The sequence below is a fragment of the Spermophilus citellus genome, assembly GCF_964194105.1.
Source record: "Spermophilus citellus genome assembly, chromosome: 4".
Lineage (NCBI taxonomy): Eukaryota > Metazoa > Chordata > Mammalia > Rodentia > Sciuridae > Spermophilus > Spermophilus citellus.
In genome coordinates, this window is record NC_138185.1 from 37,903,491 (window position 1) to 37,919,987 (window position 16,497).

Here is a 16,497-nt window from a genome sequence, read left to right on the forward strand (position 1 = left end):
AGGTGGGAGAAATGGAAAATAAGACATTGTTTTTTTCCCCACCAGAATTAAGGAAAAATATAGAGTAGAAGACCATGTGTGCTACATTCCCTGCTGAACTGTACCACAGGCCCTACAATGGCACTGATTAAAAGAATTTCTCCTATTTCTTCTATTGATTAGAAGTTCAATCACTTTGCCTATAAAAAGAGATTTAGAATGCAAATTATGTACATAATATTAAATGCTATAGGTGATAAATACACATGAGGCATTTTCTACTTATAGGAACTGTATAGTCAGTTAAGTTAAGGAGACAAATGCACACAGATCTACACATAGAGTATCTGGTGGTACCCATACTAAGTCAGGAGAGGTTTAATAATTAATATTTATGAAATATGCAAGTAAAGAGACAGAATGGGGGGCAGCGGGAGATTGAAGAAGAGGAAAATATAGAGTAATAAACATATTAAAATTGAGGTAGAAAATATATGAACATCTTGGAGCCTGGAGAAGATAGAGACATGGATCATTCACAGAGTAGTGGCACTTGTAGCGTGACTACATTAATGATGACTGTCAAGTAAAATTAAGGAACACCAGTTCTGCAGCCTAAAAATGTACACTGGAACACCAGCTCTGCCACTTTCCAGAGAACTCAACTTGACCCAAATATATGACCCTTAGTTCATCCATCTTTAAATAGTTTTATAGGTATCTAAATTCTTAATAAATCAACCATCATGATAGCATGGAAGCAAAAAATATGTGGCCAGTACACAAGGTATATGGGAAATCTTATCATTCTTTAGCGCATGAGTAAAGCTTATATAAGTGTACTAAAATAAAAGCATAGGGTCACTGACTGAGTAGTGAGAAGTCTGCCCATTTGTCTGAGGTGTTGGGCTGAATCCTTTAGACAAGGCTGAATCAATGAGGTCACCCATATTCAAGACCTCTGTTTGAAAGATAATCAGAAAGCCAGATAATCCCAACATCTATCCCAACTGTTCCAGCCTGTATATCCAACACAATGTGTTTTTCTGCTATTTGAATAATTAACCTGTTCAGCATGGAAAAGCAAATCAGATAATTCATCCCTTGCTATTTTTATTTTTGGATCCATTCAACTTGGCTGGGACATTGAGTAAGCAAACAAGAGTCAAATTTCCACTTAGCTTTGTAGAAATATACACAAATCTGAGCTGTAAATGAGGGAGCATGTCAGAAGAGAGGTATTGTTAGAAGATGAGAGGGTTTCTAGGAAAGAGGCAGGGTTGTCCAGTTCTTAGAAAGTTTGCACCATGCAAATCATAAAAATGTCCATCGATGCATCTTATTTATGTGAGTACTGCTAATATTATCTGCTGTTTTCTGGACTCAGTTCCAATTCTGCCTCCCAAATGACTTCTGAACTTGGCACATACTTCGGCATCCATTCTTCTTTACCATATAATAATAAGGAAATCATACTCTACCAACCAAAGTATTGTACTGTACAGTTTACAAACATTTTCAATTAATTATTCATTTGAGTTCCCCAGGAACCATGAGAGACTGGCATTGCTATTTTCACTTTACAGATAAAGGAAGGGATTTAGAATGAGTTAGGGGAAACTAGAAAAGAGAAGAAATGTCAAGAGTGGGAAGGAGGACATATTCCTTAAAGTTAAAGACACTGTAAGAAGTAAGACTGTCCCATGGAGGGTTATATCTAAGTGACCACATATCATGGGGAGATTCTGAGAATGAGGATTAGTTTCTTCTTCCCAGAGACCCTATTTTCAAAGCTTGATGTTTCCCTACATCATTGACCTGGTGAGCGAGTGGACAAGTCTCTGGTGTTGCAGCCTGCCGTCTTCCTGTTCTACCATGTCTGTCCTAAACCCTTTATCTTAAGCTAGACCCATCTTAGCCAAAACATGCCCTTCCATGAAACAAAGAAGAAAAACAAAGTCAGGAATGAGTGATGTGATTAAAAACATACCAGGCACTGGTCAGATGTCAATCTATTTCTGCTTAAGAACATATTTCATGAACAAACATAATGAAATACCTCCTCTATTTTTTTTATCAATTCTGTGTCCTGCCATGTGGACTCCTCCTGTCTTAAGTCCTGATTTCTTCAAAATGTTTAAGAAACTAATTATCCTCCTACAAACACTAAGGACAGATGGGTTCTGGGAAAGTGCTGACTGAGCATGAGATAAAGCATGTAAATAGTAACCTGAAATTGCCTTTCTTTCATTTTCTTTGTGTTAGTATTCAAGGCATAGACTTACCTTTAAATGCAGGAGTTTCACTCAGAATATTAATACAGATGAGCATATTGTCCTTTAGGATCCTCACTTCATCTTTGCTCTCTCCTATCCTTAGATACAAGATAGATCTTAAGACATGCAGAGGAACCTATCTTGAAGATCTTTATGGCAGAGTTGGTTTGTCTTTACATGTGAAGGCAAAAACACTACTCACAAACACTCCTTCTTGAATATTCCACCTCAAAGCACCCCCAACATAGTGGCTTATTGCCATTAATCTTTTTCTTTTCCACTTTCAGTTTCTTTCTGAAATACATTTTATTCTCCCAACACATTTTTTAAATCTGATAAAGCCCAAAGATGATTGTCAACTTGTGGCAAGTCATCCTAAAATGAGCAGGGGAAGACTTGGTCACCTAAAGAGAAGACATAAGAACTTCAAAGTTCCCTGGGCATGAGGGATTGAATAGGTACTTTCATCCTTGTTCACTATGAAAACATAAGAGGTGTATATAAGATAAGGTCATGAGGTATACCCTGCATCGTGGGAGAAAAATCAATCTAGACCCTATATTAATGGAGAGGTTGAAGTTTGCAGAGGATATGCTGGTATGTGAGCATGTGAGGAAGGCTTTGGAAACAAGCATCTCACTAGATAATGGATTGAATGACATGACTCACTCAATGGGTCATTGGAAAAGTCAGATGAGCAAAATATTTTTCCCAATGGAGAAATAAGGAAGTACAGTGTGCTGAAGGTGATTGGGAATCCAATCAAGAGCAGCATTGTCCCAATAGATGAACTACACTTACTTAATATAAATTTTTTATTTGTTCTTTTCAGTTATACATGACAGTAGAATGTGTTTGACATATTATACATACATGGAGTATAGCTTCCCATTATTGTGGTTGTACATGATGTGGAGTTATTAATATCAATTTTGTTCCAAATCCAGATAATATCCTTAAGGACTAACAATTTCTGATGTGTAGCTCTTTGATTTCTAGCTCATACTGCTGTTTGACAGGGAACATAGAGAAATTACATGGAAGAATATTTTTTTTAATCTGTAGTAATATGAATTACTGATCTCAAAATCCTCCCTTCTTCATTTACTTTTGGAGTGATAAGAAAATATGTTGACTTTAGAAAAATAAATGGAGAAAATAGGGAGATAAGAATTTTAAAGACATCTAGTCTTTATTCACTCATGTATTCTTATCCTAATTTTATCACATTACAGTGATCAGGATACTTTGGCATCCTTCTTAAGATATCAGCATTATTTAACACCTTTTCTAAAATGTATGGCTCTATTTTGGGCAAATAATTAAATCTTTGAACATTTATGTACTCATAGAGGCTCAGAAGCAATTCTTTTCATTCCAGTTGTGACAATAAATAAAAGAAATACAGGATTTAAGCTGCAAGTATATGCCTAGTCAGACACATAGTTTTGATTTGTTTTTTACCTAAAATCCTCCATTCATCTTTATTCTCTTATTGAGACACTTTTAGTATTCAGTTTTCTAAGAGGGAGGTAAACAAATTTTGGTGGAGAACTCTGTATTGCTGAGTTTTAGCTAAGGCAGTTACATCCTGTCTCTTTGCTATGCCTTTTCCTTTTTATCTATTTTTATTATTATTTTAATTGTACATATTTGTGGGGTAGGGTGTGATTATCTGAGACATGCATAAAGTATGTAATTATCAAATCAGAGTAGTTAATATTTCCATCCCCCCTTTTTTTTTTTTAAATTAGTGGTATACTTTCCGACTAAGTCCTCCTGATGGCTTCCTGTGTGGACACCATTCTTACTTAGGTTCCATTCTACCCCTCTGGGTACTGCTTTGCTCCATCACGTCATCTCACTCCCATGGACTGCTGATAAAAGAGTTTCTGTTCTTGCTCCCAGGAGAATTTTTCTGTTTATGTTCCTATTCGATTTCATGCACGCTCTTTGATTTTTGATGATTTTTAGTTATTATATTTCTCGGTCCCAACTTCCTGAATCTCCAATTAAGTCTCACTTTTTCGAGAGCAAAAAAATATGTCTAAAATCAAACAGCTACAATTAAACTTTTGATTTCCCCATATCTGTACTTTCCACATTCTTCTTCATGTTCAGTAATGGGGGATAATATTTCCAGTTGCTTACATTCCAGGTCCTAAAGAAATTCTTGACTTTTTCTCATTCCTCTTATTCAATCCATCAGAAACATCTGCTGCTTTAGCTGGAAGGTTTATGTGGATTCACAATTTCTGTTTTTCAGTACCATGAGCCAAATCTGCCCCGACAGCCTCAGGAAGAGACCTGAAATTCTTCCTGATGGTATATATACAAAAGCCAGAATGAGTCCTTTAAACTATAAGACATAGCGGCTGGGGATGTAGCTCAGTGGTAGAGCACTATCTAGTATGTGTGAGGCCCTGTGTACAACCCCCAGCATTGAAAGAAAAGAAATAAGAAAATATAAGGCATATCAAGTTGTCTTATGTCCCAAACCTTCATTATAACTCACTTGAAATAAAATCTTATAATTCTATGAATCCAGTGATCTGTTAGCTTTCTGAGGTCAGCTCCTACTATTCTCTCCCATCTTCTACTCCAGTCCAGTCCAGCTGGTCTCCTAGTAAGTATTTCTTTAATATGCTCCTGCCTCAGGGTCTTTGTATATACTGCTTGTGCTCTCTGAAATGTCTTTAACAGGAACATGACTTGTTAATTCAAGTACTGTAAGCCTCTACTCCAATGATACCTCATAAGAGAATCCTTATCTGACCATTTCATCCAAAGTAGTTCTCATGTTCTGTTACTCTGAATTTATTATGTGCCTTATTCTCACATGTTTTCCTTCCTATTTACCTTTTGACAACCCACTGAACTCAAGAAGATGTCATATCCCTAGGAACAGGGACAGATCACCAGTGCCCAGAACAGTGCTTGCTTCAAAGTAGTTAAGACATAAAATAAAATTGTTCCATTCTTACTTTTTTTTAGTCATCAGCCACAGTTTTGACAAAATTAAGATTAAAAAAAAACATGCAAAATGGACCAAAGGTAAATTTGAAACTTAAGTCTTGAAAACATACTTTCAAATTTGAGACTGCTTTCTTAAATTATGTCATCACCTTGGAGCTTAGCTTATTAGAAATGCAGATTTTCAGGCCCCATTCCAAAACTACTACCAAAGACTCTTTTATTAAATTAGTTAATTAAAATAAAAAGTTGATTTTAATTTTTTCAAACCTCAATGGTGTTATTTGACCCATTTTTGTATGCGTTGGGTGAACTGGATTGTATCTATATAGACCTCTGTTGTAGCCTAGAGTGGGTGAAGATTTAAATATTGAAATCTGTCGTATTCAGAAATGAATTTTAAGAAGCTTTAGAGGTAACATAGATGTAGATGGCAGGAGGAGACACTGCCAAGAGTCTCCTTGTGGCACTCTGTTATTCCTCATAGAACCATCCCCTCTTCTTTGAATAAATTTGTGGCTTTCCTGGTATCAAACACAGAATGATCTTTGGGTGTTGTCCACCTCCCAGAATATGGGACTTTACAAATGGTTGATAAGTGATAAAAGTGACTCACACCCAGGAAACTAATAAGACCAGGCATTCTGTTGCCACTGTTTTTAAAACTGGAAATACGCTGCCCAGGAGACTGTGCCAGGCAAAGTTATCAATCATAGGATCAAAGTTCCCTGTCAAGAAGTGGCCTGCCAATGTAAGCCAAAATAAGAGTCTCCTGAGAATTGCCACAGGCCCAACCTTTCCCTAATGGGTTGATATTAAAAGGCAGGTACTTTGGGAAACAAAACTTAATGTTCAGAAAGGAGAAGGTGTGGTTACATTTGCATTGCACTTTGTTACTCTCTTGAGTGGTCTTGTAAAGAACATTTCCTCCGATGGTAGTTGTATAATTACTACATTATTAACTTGTCATTGCTTAATTTTGGTTTACTAAATCATTCTGAACTTTCCTGAAAGGCTGCTTAGGCAAGGTCACAAAATATTATTTCTTATCTTGGGCTGGTTTCCCAAGAAGCAGATGTGGATTTGAAAGCATGTGATTAATTGAGGGAGTGCTCTTAGGAGAAGGGGAAAAGGAAATTGGAATAGGACATGGAAAAAAGTCAAGCAGTGATGTGGGTTCTGCTGAGGTTCAGACTCAGCCTGATGCCGTAGGAGCTCTGGAGCATGGAGAGAGCCAGAGATGAAATCCCACCTTGAGGCAAAGAGGCTGGTTAGGTTTCCCCTCTTATCAGTAAGCTTCAGACTACCCCCAGAAATTGAATGTAACCTCTCAGATACTCCTCAGTGAGACACCTCCTACAGACCAAGGGAAATTCTCAGGCTAAGCAAGGAGGCAGTGATATGAATGCAATCAACTCACAGTGATTGGGGATGGGTGTGCCATAGGTAAAAAGGTATCTTATAATACCTACTAGTAATTATCTATCCATACACCTTTTCTGAACAGTAATTGCTCCATACAGATTGAAAATATAGGTCTGGTTAGCTAGGCAAAGAAAGAAATTCTTCCAGGTTTACATATTAGCATTTTTAAATTTAAAGGCCTGTAGGAATACAGCCTGATAGGTGTACAGCTATCTTGGCTATAACAGCCATTTTGCCCACTAGGTGACTTTAGCACATTTTGATCCCTAAAGAAACCATTGAGACTGTCACGTGAGTGTTTCATGCCACCTGCTGAATCCCAGACTATTTCTTAAATGACATTTAACATATTAGTATTTTTGGAGAAATACCAGGTATTGGCCATAGATCACCTCTGTCTAGATTAATATGAACTTTTTCCTCCTGCCTCACGATGTAGAAATCCTCTTGTCTTCCTCCCACCTAAGCACACTCCTGACCTCAAGTTCCTAAGAAATTGTATCCCGTGTGGTTCTGGTTTTGTACGCTTCTTTCTTTATAGCTTTCAGCACCTTCAGCCTTTGGCAGATGATTTTCACACTCTGGGTTTTTCAGAAACATTACCCTTCACCACTTCAAGTCCAATGTAATATTCACTGCCCATAACAAAACAGGGACATGGGGGCTATTGTTATTTTCATTTTATTGATGAAAATAAATGAGGAATTAAGAGCCTAAAAAACTGTCCAAGTTACACAGCAGAGGCAGACTTGAGCTTAGACAGTCTGGCTCCAGAGTCCATATTCTCAGGTAGGAGGTATAAACTGAATGTCTACCAGTCTGAGGGTAGGCATGGCATCATGAAGCCTCACCCAACGCCTGACACATGGTAGGTGCCCATTTGATGTTGCCTAATTGAAAATGTAACAAGTGAACAAAAAGAAACAATATTGGATATACATAATATGGATTCCTCAGTTCTTGAATAGGTTGGTTTTTATTGGACAAAAAGGAAAAAAATCTCCAAATTTAGTGGTTTTATATAATAAACGTTAACTTGTGTGAGTTAGCAATTTGGGTTGGAGGCAGCTGGGTAATTCTATTCTTCGTGGCTCATTCTTCTATCTTGTGGCCAGCTACCAGTTGTTTCCAGGCAGCTCTACCTCTCAGAGTGGTTGTCAAAAAGTTGGAGTGACAGAATAGACTGGGTCATGTGTCTCTTATTATCTAATCGGCTATTCTGACCTTGTTCACCTAGGCAAAGCAAGTTACTGGGCCACTGAGATTCAAAAGATAAAATAGACATCATATTTGGATGGAGGGAATTTAAAAATCATATCACAAAAGGACATGGGAGAGGAATAATTTGCAATTACTTTTTCTTTTACCATAGATCTCATGATGTACTTTTAACTTACATGTAATATGCAATATAAACATTTTCTTCACATTTAGTTTTTTCTTTTATATATAAAGTGTTCATAACATAAGCTAGAAAATGTAGAAGCCAGATAACCACTGTTAAATGAGTTAATCATAATCAGCAGACCTCTGAAATAAGTTTGCTTTTTATCTAACTTATTTTTGTCTCTTAAAGTATTGGAAAAAATATTTTAGTAGCTCTATCTACAACCCTACTGTAAACTTCTATGTTAAGTACATTGCATTTTTTCCACTAAAAAAATGTAATGTAATGACACCTGAGTCTTCAGTTTATGTACCATGATATTTAATGGGACTCCCTAGAGTGACCAACTTCAAAAGACATCTGTATATATTTCTTAACACAATTTCCCCTGAACGGGAATATATTATGCATATTGCGTACACTTTGTTTTTTTACTTAGCACTGTATTATAAAGAGAATTTCATAGTAGCACAAACAGGTGAATTTCATTGTTTTAGAAAAATAGTACAGTAGTACCTCTGAAATCTAGGGATATGACATACTTAACATATGTATTGCTATGTCGATGGTTATTTTATTGCTTCCAAATTCTTGTCCCTATAGACAGTGATGGGTACTAAACTATTACATACCTCTTTGGATTTATTTATGGGAGAATATCTATCATAATTCTACAAGTAAAGCTTTTAAATATGACTTTTAAAAAATTTGAAACATATTAAGATGAACTATAATAAAGGTGTATCAAGTTTACCAATTTAAGGCTCCTGTAAATGATGTATGAGAATATAATTAATCTTCATGCATATAAATAGTATGAATTGTCAAATATTTTAAAATTTTCCACTGTGAAACTACTGCCATTTTGAGAGGGAGAGGTGAATATGGTTACATGATTTGTTAATTCATCTTTTTTTTTAAACAAATGAGATTGTACCTGGGCAGGTTGGCACATTCCTCTGACGACTCTGGATATTGAGGTAGGCCAGTCTCAGCAACTTAGTAAAGTCCTAAATGATTTAGTGGGACCCCATCTAAAAATAATAAAACAAATTTAAAAAAAAAGGATTGAGGATATAGTTCAGTGATAAGAGTACTCCTTGGTTCAATCTCTAGTACCAGTAAATAAATAGATACATAAATACATGAATAGGTAAATCAAGGCTGCTTAAATTTCCATAAATTTACAGACTATTTATATTTTATTTCATGAAATACCAGTCCATATTCATAGTGGTTATTTCAATATTATATTAAGACTTCCAAAAAAGTAGTGTTTTATATCATAAATAAAATAAATCTTTTGTGTTTAACAAAGATTACCATTGTTTTTCATCTACTTTATTGAAATATATAATATGCATCTAGAAAAATGTACTGATCTTTTTTATGTGGGATTTTTTTGTATTTGTTTTAATTAATTAAATATGATAGTAGAAAGCATTTTAGTACATCATACATAAATGAAGTATAACTTCTAATTCTTCTGGTTATACATTATGTAGAATTTACACTGGTAATACAATCATATATGCACATAGGGTAATAAGGTCTGTTTCATTCTACAGTCCTTCCTATCATGAAATCCCCTCTCCTCCCTTCACTCCCCTCTGTTTAATCCAAAGTACATCTATTTTTCCCTGTATTTCCCACCCCCTTGTTGTGAATAGGCATCCACATTTCAGAGAAAACATTCGGCCTTTTGTTTCTTGGGATTGGCTTATTTCATTTAGCATGATATTCTGTAGCTCCATCCATTTACCAGAAAATGCCATCATTTCAAACTTTTTTAAGGCCAAGTAATATTCTATCATGCATATATACCACATATTCTATATCCATTCATCTGTTGGAGGTTGGTTCCATAGTTTAGCTATTATAACTTGAGCTGCTATAATCATTAATGTGGCTGCATCAATATAGTATGTTAATTATGAGTCATTGGGTATAAACCAATAAGTGGGATAACTGGGTCAAATGGTGGTTCCATTCAAAGTTTTCTGAGGAATCTCCACACAGCTTTCCATAGTGGTTGTACAAATTTTCAATCTCACCAGCAATGTATGAGTGTACCTTTTCCCCCACATCCTTATCAATATTTATTTTTGCTTGTATTCTTGATAATTGCCATTCTGACTGGAGTGATGAAATCTCAGCATAGTTTTGATTTGCATTTCTCTAATTGCTAGAGATGTTAAACATTTTTTCATATACATGTTGATTGATTGTATTTCTTCTCCTGTGAAGTGTCTGTGCAGATCATTAGCCCACTATTGATTGGGTTATTTGTTATTTTTGGTTTTTTGGTGTTAATCTTTTTGAGTTCTGTATATATCCTGGAGATTAATGCTATATCTGAGATGAATGTGGTAAAGATTTTCTCCCATTCTATAGGTTCTCTCTTATGTTATTGATTGTTGCCTTTGCTGTGAGGAAGGTTTTAGTTTGAATCCATCCCGTTTATTGATTCTTAATTTTATTTCTTGTGCTTAAGGGGTCTTGTTAAGGAAGTCAGGTCCTTAACCAACATGGTGAAGATTCAGGTTTTTTCTGTCTTCTATTCTTTTCCATTGTTCTTCATGTCTGTTTTTTTGTGCTAATACCATGACATTTTTGTTGATATAACTCTGTAGTATACTTTAGGGTCTGGTATTCTGATGCTTCCTGTTTCACTTTTCTTGCTAAGGATTGCTTTGGCAATACTGAGTCTCTTATTTTCCAAGTTAATTTCATGATTGATTTTTCTGTTTATATGAAGAATGTCATTGGGATTTTAATAGAAATCACAGTAAGTCTGTATGACACTTTTGGTTGTATGGCCATTTTGACAATATTAATTCTGCCTCTCCAGGAGCATGGGAGGTCTTTCCATCTTCTAAGGTTTTCTTCAATTTCTTTCTTTAGTGTTCTGTAGTTTGCATTGTAGAGGTCTTTCACCTCTTTTGTTAATTTGATTTCCAAATATTTGGTCGGGGGTGTTATTGTGTATGGAATTGTTTTCTAATTTCTATTTCAATGGATTTATCACTGACATATAGAAATGCCATTGATTTATGGGTGTTAATGATAGAAACTGCAATTTTGCTGAATTAATTTATTAGTTATACAAGTTTTCTGGTGGAATGTTTTGGGTCTTCTAAATATTGAATCTTGTCAGCAGCATACAGTGAGAATTTAGATCTTCTTTTCCTATTTGCATCCCTTTAATTTCTTTCTTCTATCTAATTTCTCTGGCTAGTTTCAGGACAATGTTGAATAGAAGTTGTGAAAGAGAGTACCCTTGTCTTTTTCTAGTTCTTAGAGGAAATGCTTTCAAATTTTCTCCTTTTAGAATGATGTTGACATTGGGTTTATCACATATATCTTTTACAATGTTGAGGTATGTACCTACTATCCCTAGTTTTTCTAGTCTTTTAAAAATGAAGAGGTGCTGTATTTTGTCAAATGCTTTTTCTGCATCTATTGAGATAATCATATGATTCTTGTCATTTGAAGTCATGAATTATGTCTTTTGATTGATAATTTTATTTCATTACCATTCAAGATTATTATTGAGTTATGATTTGTATTCCTGGTCATTTTTGGTTTATTTTTTATTTTTAATTTGAGTTGGTTTCTCCTTTGATTGACTATTCTTCAAGTGTAGTTCCTCCATTTGCTAATTTACAATTTTATTTTTTATTTCATCTTCATGGAATATTTTTTTGAAAATGTTCTGTAGTGCAGGCTTCCTAGTTGTCAATTCTTTTATCTTTTGTTTATTATGGGAGGTTTTTTTTCATCTTGAAATCTGAAGCTTAATTTTGATGGATATAGAATTCTTGACTGGCATACATTTTCTTTCAAAGTTTGTATATATTATTTCAGGACCTCTCAGCTTTGAGGATCAGGGTTGAGAAATCAGGTGAGATATGAATTGGCATTCCCCTACATATAATCTGATATTTTCTCTCACAGCCATTAAAATTCTATCTTTATTCTGTATGTTAGATGTTTTTATTATAATGTGCCTAGGTGTAGGTCTGTTGTAATTTTATACATTTGCAATCCAATAAGCTTGTTGCATTTGATTTTCCATTTTGTTCTTTAGGTTTAGGAAATTTTCAGATATTATTTCATTGAAAAGATCGGGCATTCCTTCAGTGTGTATCTCCACACCTTCATCTAGCCTGTAAGTCTTTGAGTTATACTTATGTGGTAGAGGAGCCTGCTCTTAGCCCACTAATTCACCTGCAGACCCCATGACTCCTGATCTCTGATTCAGTCTCCAAATTCAATCTTTCCCCCTGCCCTTTCAAATTCCTGGTCAGGTACTTTTCTGACAGCTGGTTCTGTAAGCAGCTGGATTGGAGGGGAAGGGAAAGCCAGGTAGGTTTCCATAATCAGTATTCCCCTGTGTAAACCTCTCTCCATGTTCCCGCCCCCCCCCCCCCCCCAGTCATTTAGGTACAGTCTTTCCTAGGAAGCATGGGTTTGCCTGCCTCATTTTGGGTCTCCCATACATGGGTCTGCCAGTTATTTGCTTTCCTAGCAGTCAACCTTCTGCTATCCTTCCTGCATGCTGCCAAGAGAGATGAGGGCTTTTCTTCCTTACATGGATACTGTGCAAAACAGCTTACTGTTTTTTGAGCAGTGTCTCTGATTTCTAAGCTCTCAGTGCCCCAACACACCTCAGTCTTCCTGAGAATGGGGCTTCCTTTACTTGCTTTATTGTTTTACCATATTCACATAGAAACTGTTTTGGCTTGTGCCTTCAGACACCATCATGGCTGTGGAGCTGGGCATCTTTCCCCCTCATTTTATTATACAAGATCTTCTGAGTCCCTCAATTGTTTTGAGTGTCCAGTATTAACTTTCAGTAAAGTCTCCCCTGATTCTTGATAATTTATCCACCTTGTTGAAAAGCTGCCTGTGGGCTTGTCTTGGTTCACACCATAAAACTCCCCGGGAAGCAATCCCCCAATTCTGCCATCTTCGTGTGTGGGTCCACTGATCTCAATTACTTAAGATTCAACCAATTTTGGCTTCTTCACCAAAATAAAATAGTAAAATACATCTAGCAATCCAGAAATATGTGTGTGTTTGTGTATATGTGTGTGTAATTATCAAAATGGTATTTTGTTTGTAATTTTTTATTTTGAAATAGTACTTCATATTATTGTTCTACTGCTATTTATCTGTTCATCTGTTGACATCTCATTGGATATATAGTATATTCTGTATTTTATACTATTGTGAATTAAGCTGCTATGGACATTCTCATACAAGTCATTTTGTGTGCACATCTCTTTCCCGCTGATATTTGTGTAAGAGTTGAACAGCTAAGTCACAACTTGGATATAGTTTTAATTTTGTTAGGAATTGTCAAAGTAATTTTTATAGTGACAGCACCACTTCATACTCCACTAGTATTTCTTGAGTTTTCCAGTTGTGCCACATGTCAATACTGAATAGTTTAAGAATTTATAATTTTTTATATTTTAATATGTATAGCTTATCTTCTTGTGATGTTTTTCTTCACTTATTTAATAATTATATTGATATATTTTATATTTTTTGACTTTTATGTTTTTTCTGTTTTTTGAAATATAAGTGTTTTGCTCCTTTAAAAGGGGTTCACTTTATTTTAATATTGTTTGTAGAGATTTGCTCAGAAGAATTTTAACAGATATTGTACATATTTTCTTCCAGTCTGATTTATCTTCATTTTCATTTTGATTAGATATTATCAAAATTAAAATAGTCTGCTAATTGCAAAGGTTTCTCTTAGTTTGTGTTATTTATTTATAATATTTTTTATTCTTTATCTATGATCTATTATAAACTTGCACATGTGGTTTTAAATAGTGATTAAGCATAGTTGTTTTTTTGTTTTATTCTATATACTCTAATACAAATATCCATCTGTTCTAGTGATGTGATTTAAAGCTACTAAAGAAATACAAAGAATTTTCTTTGGAGTGTGGTTTTAACCATGGAGTTCAAGGATAGATTAAATACGAACATATATATATATATGATTTAACATATATATATATATGATTTAACATCTTAAATTATCTCTAATCTATTAATGTTAGGTTGTTGTTTTTTTTTGTCAAGGTCAGATGGTGATAAAACATTTATCTAAAATTTCCTCATTTTGGGCTGGGGATGTGGCTCAAGGGGTAGCGCACTCGCCTGGCATGCGTGCGGCCCAGGTTCGATCCTCAGCACCACATACCAACAAAGATGTTGTGTCCGCCAAGAACTAAAAAATAAATATTAAAAATTCTCTCTCTCTCTCACTCTCTCTCCTCTCTCACTCTCTCTTTAAAAAAAATAAAAAAATAAAAAAAAATTTCCTCAATTTCAATGAAATTTTTGTCCCCATTAGAATATACAAATATATATATTAATATGTATATTTTTATATATACATTTATTATAAATCAAGAGCAGAAACCAGCAAGAGCACAAAAATGTGGGAAAAAGGAAATTTCAGAATAGCCTCATGTTGATGAACTTGTTGTATTCAGTATCCAAAAACAAAGAGACAGTTCTAAAGATCAGAAGTTACAGCCTCAAACACTTGAACTCAGCTTTCCTTTATTCAAATAGAAACCATGCTGATATTACAAACATGGAATATTGCACATCAGAGCAATCATAATAAGAGATAATAAAAGGTAATAAAAGTCTACTAGAAATAAAATCAAGTTTAACATTAAGGAGTTGTGGGAGATGATGAAAATGGAAATGTGATTAAGAATTGAATACATTAAATTTTGAAGTCAAGATCAAACAATTACCATTATATTAGTCAGAAAACCTTTTGGTAATATAAGCATGATATATGTCAAGTATATATTTGAGTAAATATGTGTTTACATAAATACCAATGATTGGGGGAGTTAGAAGAACATATACTATGTTTCAGAGCCTAAAGTTAATACAGGTTGTCTAAATTTGAAACAAAATTTGTTCATTTATTATTCATTTCCTAATTTAATTTTGGTAGTGGAGATTAAACCCAGGAATACATTTTCACTGAGCTACATCTTCACTGCTTTTCATTTTTTATTTTGAGGCAAGGTCTTTCTCAGTTGCTGAGGACCTTGCTAAATTTCCCAGGCAGGCCTTGCACTTGCAGTCCTCTTTCCTCAGCCCACACCTTGAATTATCTCTAATCTACTAATGTTAGATTGTTTTTCTGTCAAGGTCAGGTTGTAATAAAACATTTATCTAAAGTTGCCTTAATTTTAATTAAATTTTTGTCCCCATTGTTTGACTAATTAAATTTTATAAAGTTTTTCCTTCCTTGTTTGAATAAATACATTAAATTTTAATTAAAATCTACATAAGCATTATTATTATACTGCAATGTCACTGTTCTAAAATTGTTTATTTATTAAGGATTCATCCTTTTATATGGATGTATTGATATAGATGCACATATGCCATAAATGTTGGCAATGATTACTTTTCAGCTCTAAAATAGCATGTGACATTGAAAAATATTTTCCTTGTACATTTTTTTTGTTTGACATTTTCATATAATGCTTGCATATTATGAGTTTTTATACATAAAACCATTCTTTTAAATAATTATGGAAATTAATATGATTAATTTTTGACATAATAAATATGAACTCAAAATCATGCAAAAAATACAAGCAGGCCAAGGACTTTATACATGTAGAAAGTAATATTTAATAGAAGAGAGACAAAGAATAAATACAAACAATTCACACACAAAAAAACCAAAATGTCATTTTCCAGTACATTAAAAACAAGTAGTATTAAAACAAGAGAAATTAAAATTCAAATCAGCTAACTTTTTCTTATTAAGATGCTTATAAAAAGTTTATTGTAATAAGCCTTTTCACACCCTGGTTGTGGGAATATAAATGGACTCAACTTTTCAGAAATGCAATTTTACAACATATGCCAATATATTACAAATTCAGGGATTTGAGCCTGTAAAAATGTAATTTTTTTAAAGTGTAAAAATAACTTATGAAAATGAATGCATATTACACTGTTATTTCTACACATAAAAAACAAAATAATTTCAAAGCCCAACAATGGAATAAAGACTGGAGTCTGTGATAAATAATCACTTCCATTTACTGAACTCTCATATCAATTTTGTGAAGGGTTTTGCGTATGTGATCTCATTTTTCCATATAATGACACAGGGCAGCAGGGACTATTCACATTTTATACTTGAGAGATTTCCCACCATAGAGTTAGGAAATGTAGTCAAGATTAGCAACTAAGATGTGATGAAGCTTGGATTTAATTTGATTCAAAAATGAATGATCCTCAATATTGTGTAGTGATATTGTGTTTTAAATGAGGGTTCATTCTGATTAGTCATCATTGAAATTAAATGTAAACACTGGTAACCAAGTGTATGTAGTATTGATTCTTTTCAAAGTTTAGTTATAGATATAAAAAGAAAAAATACCTACA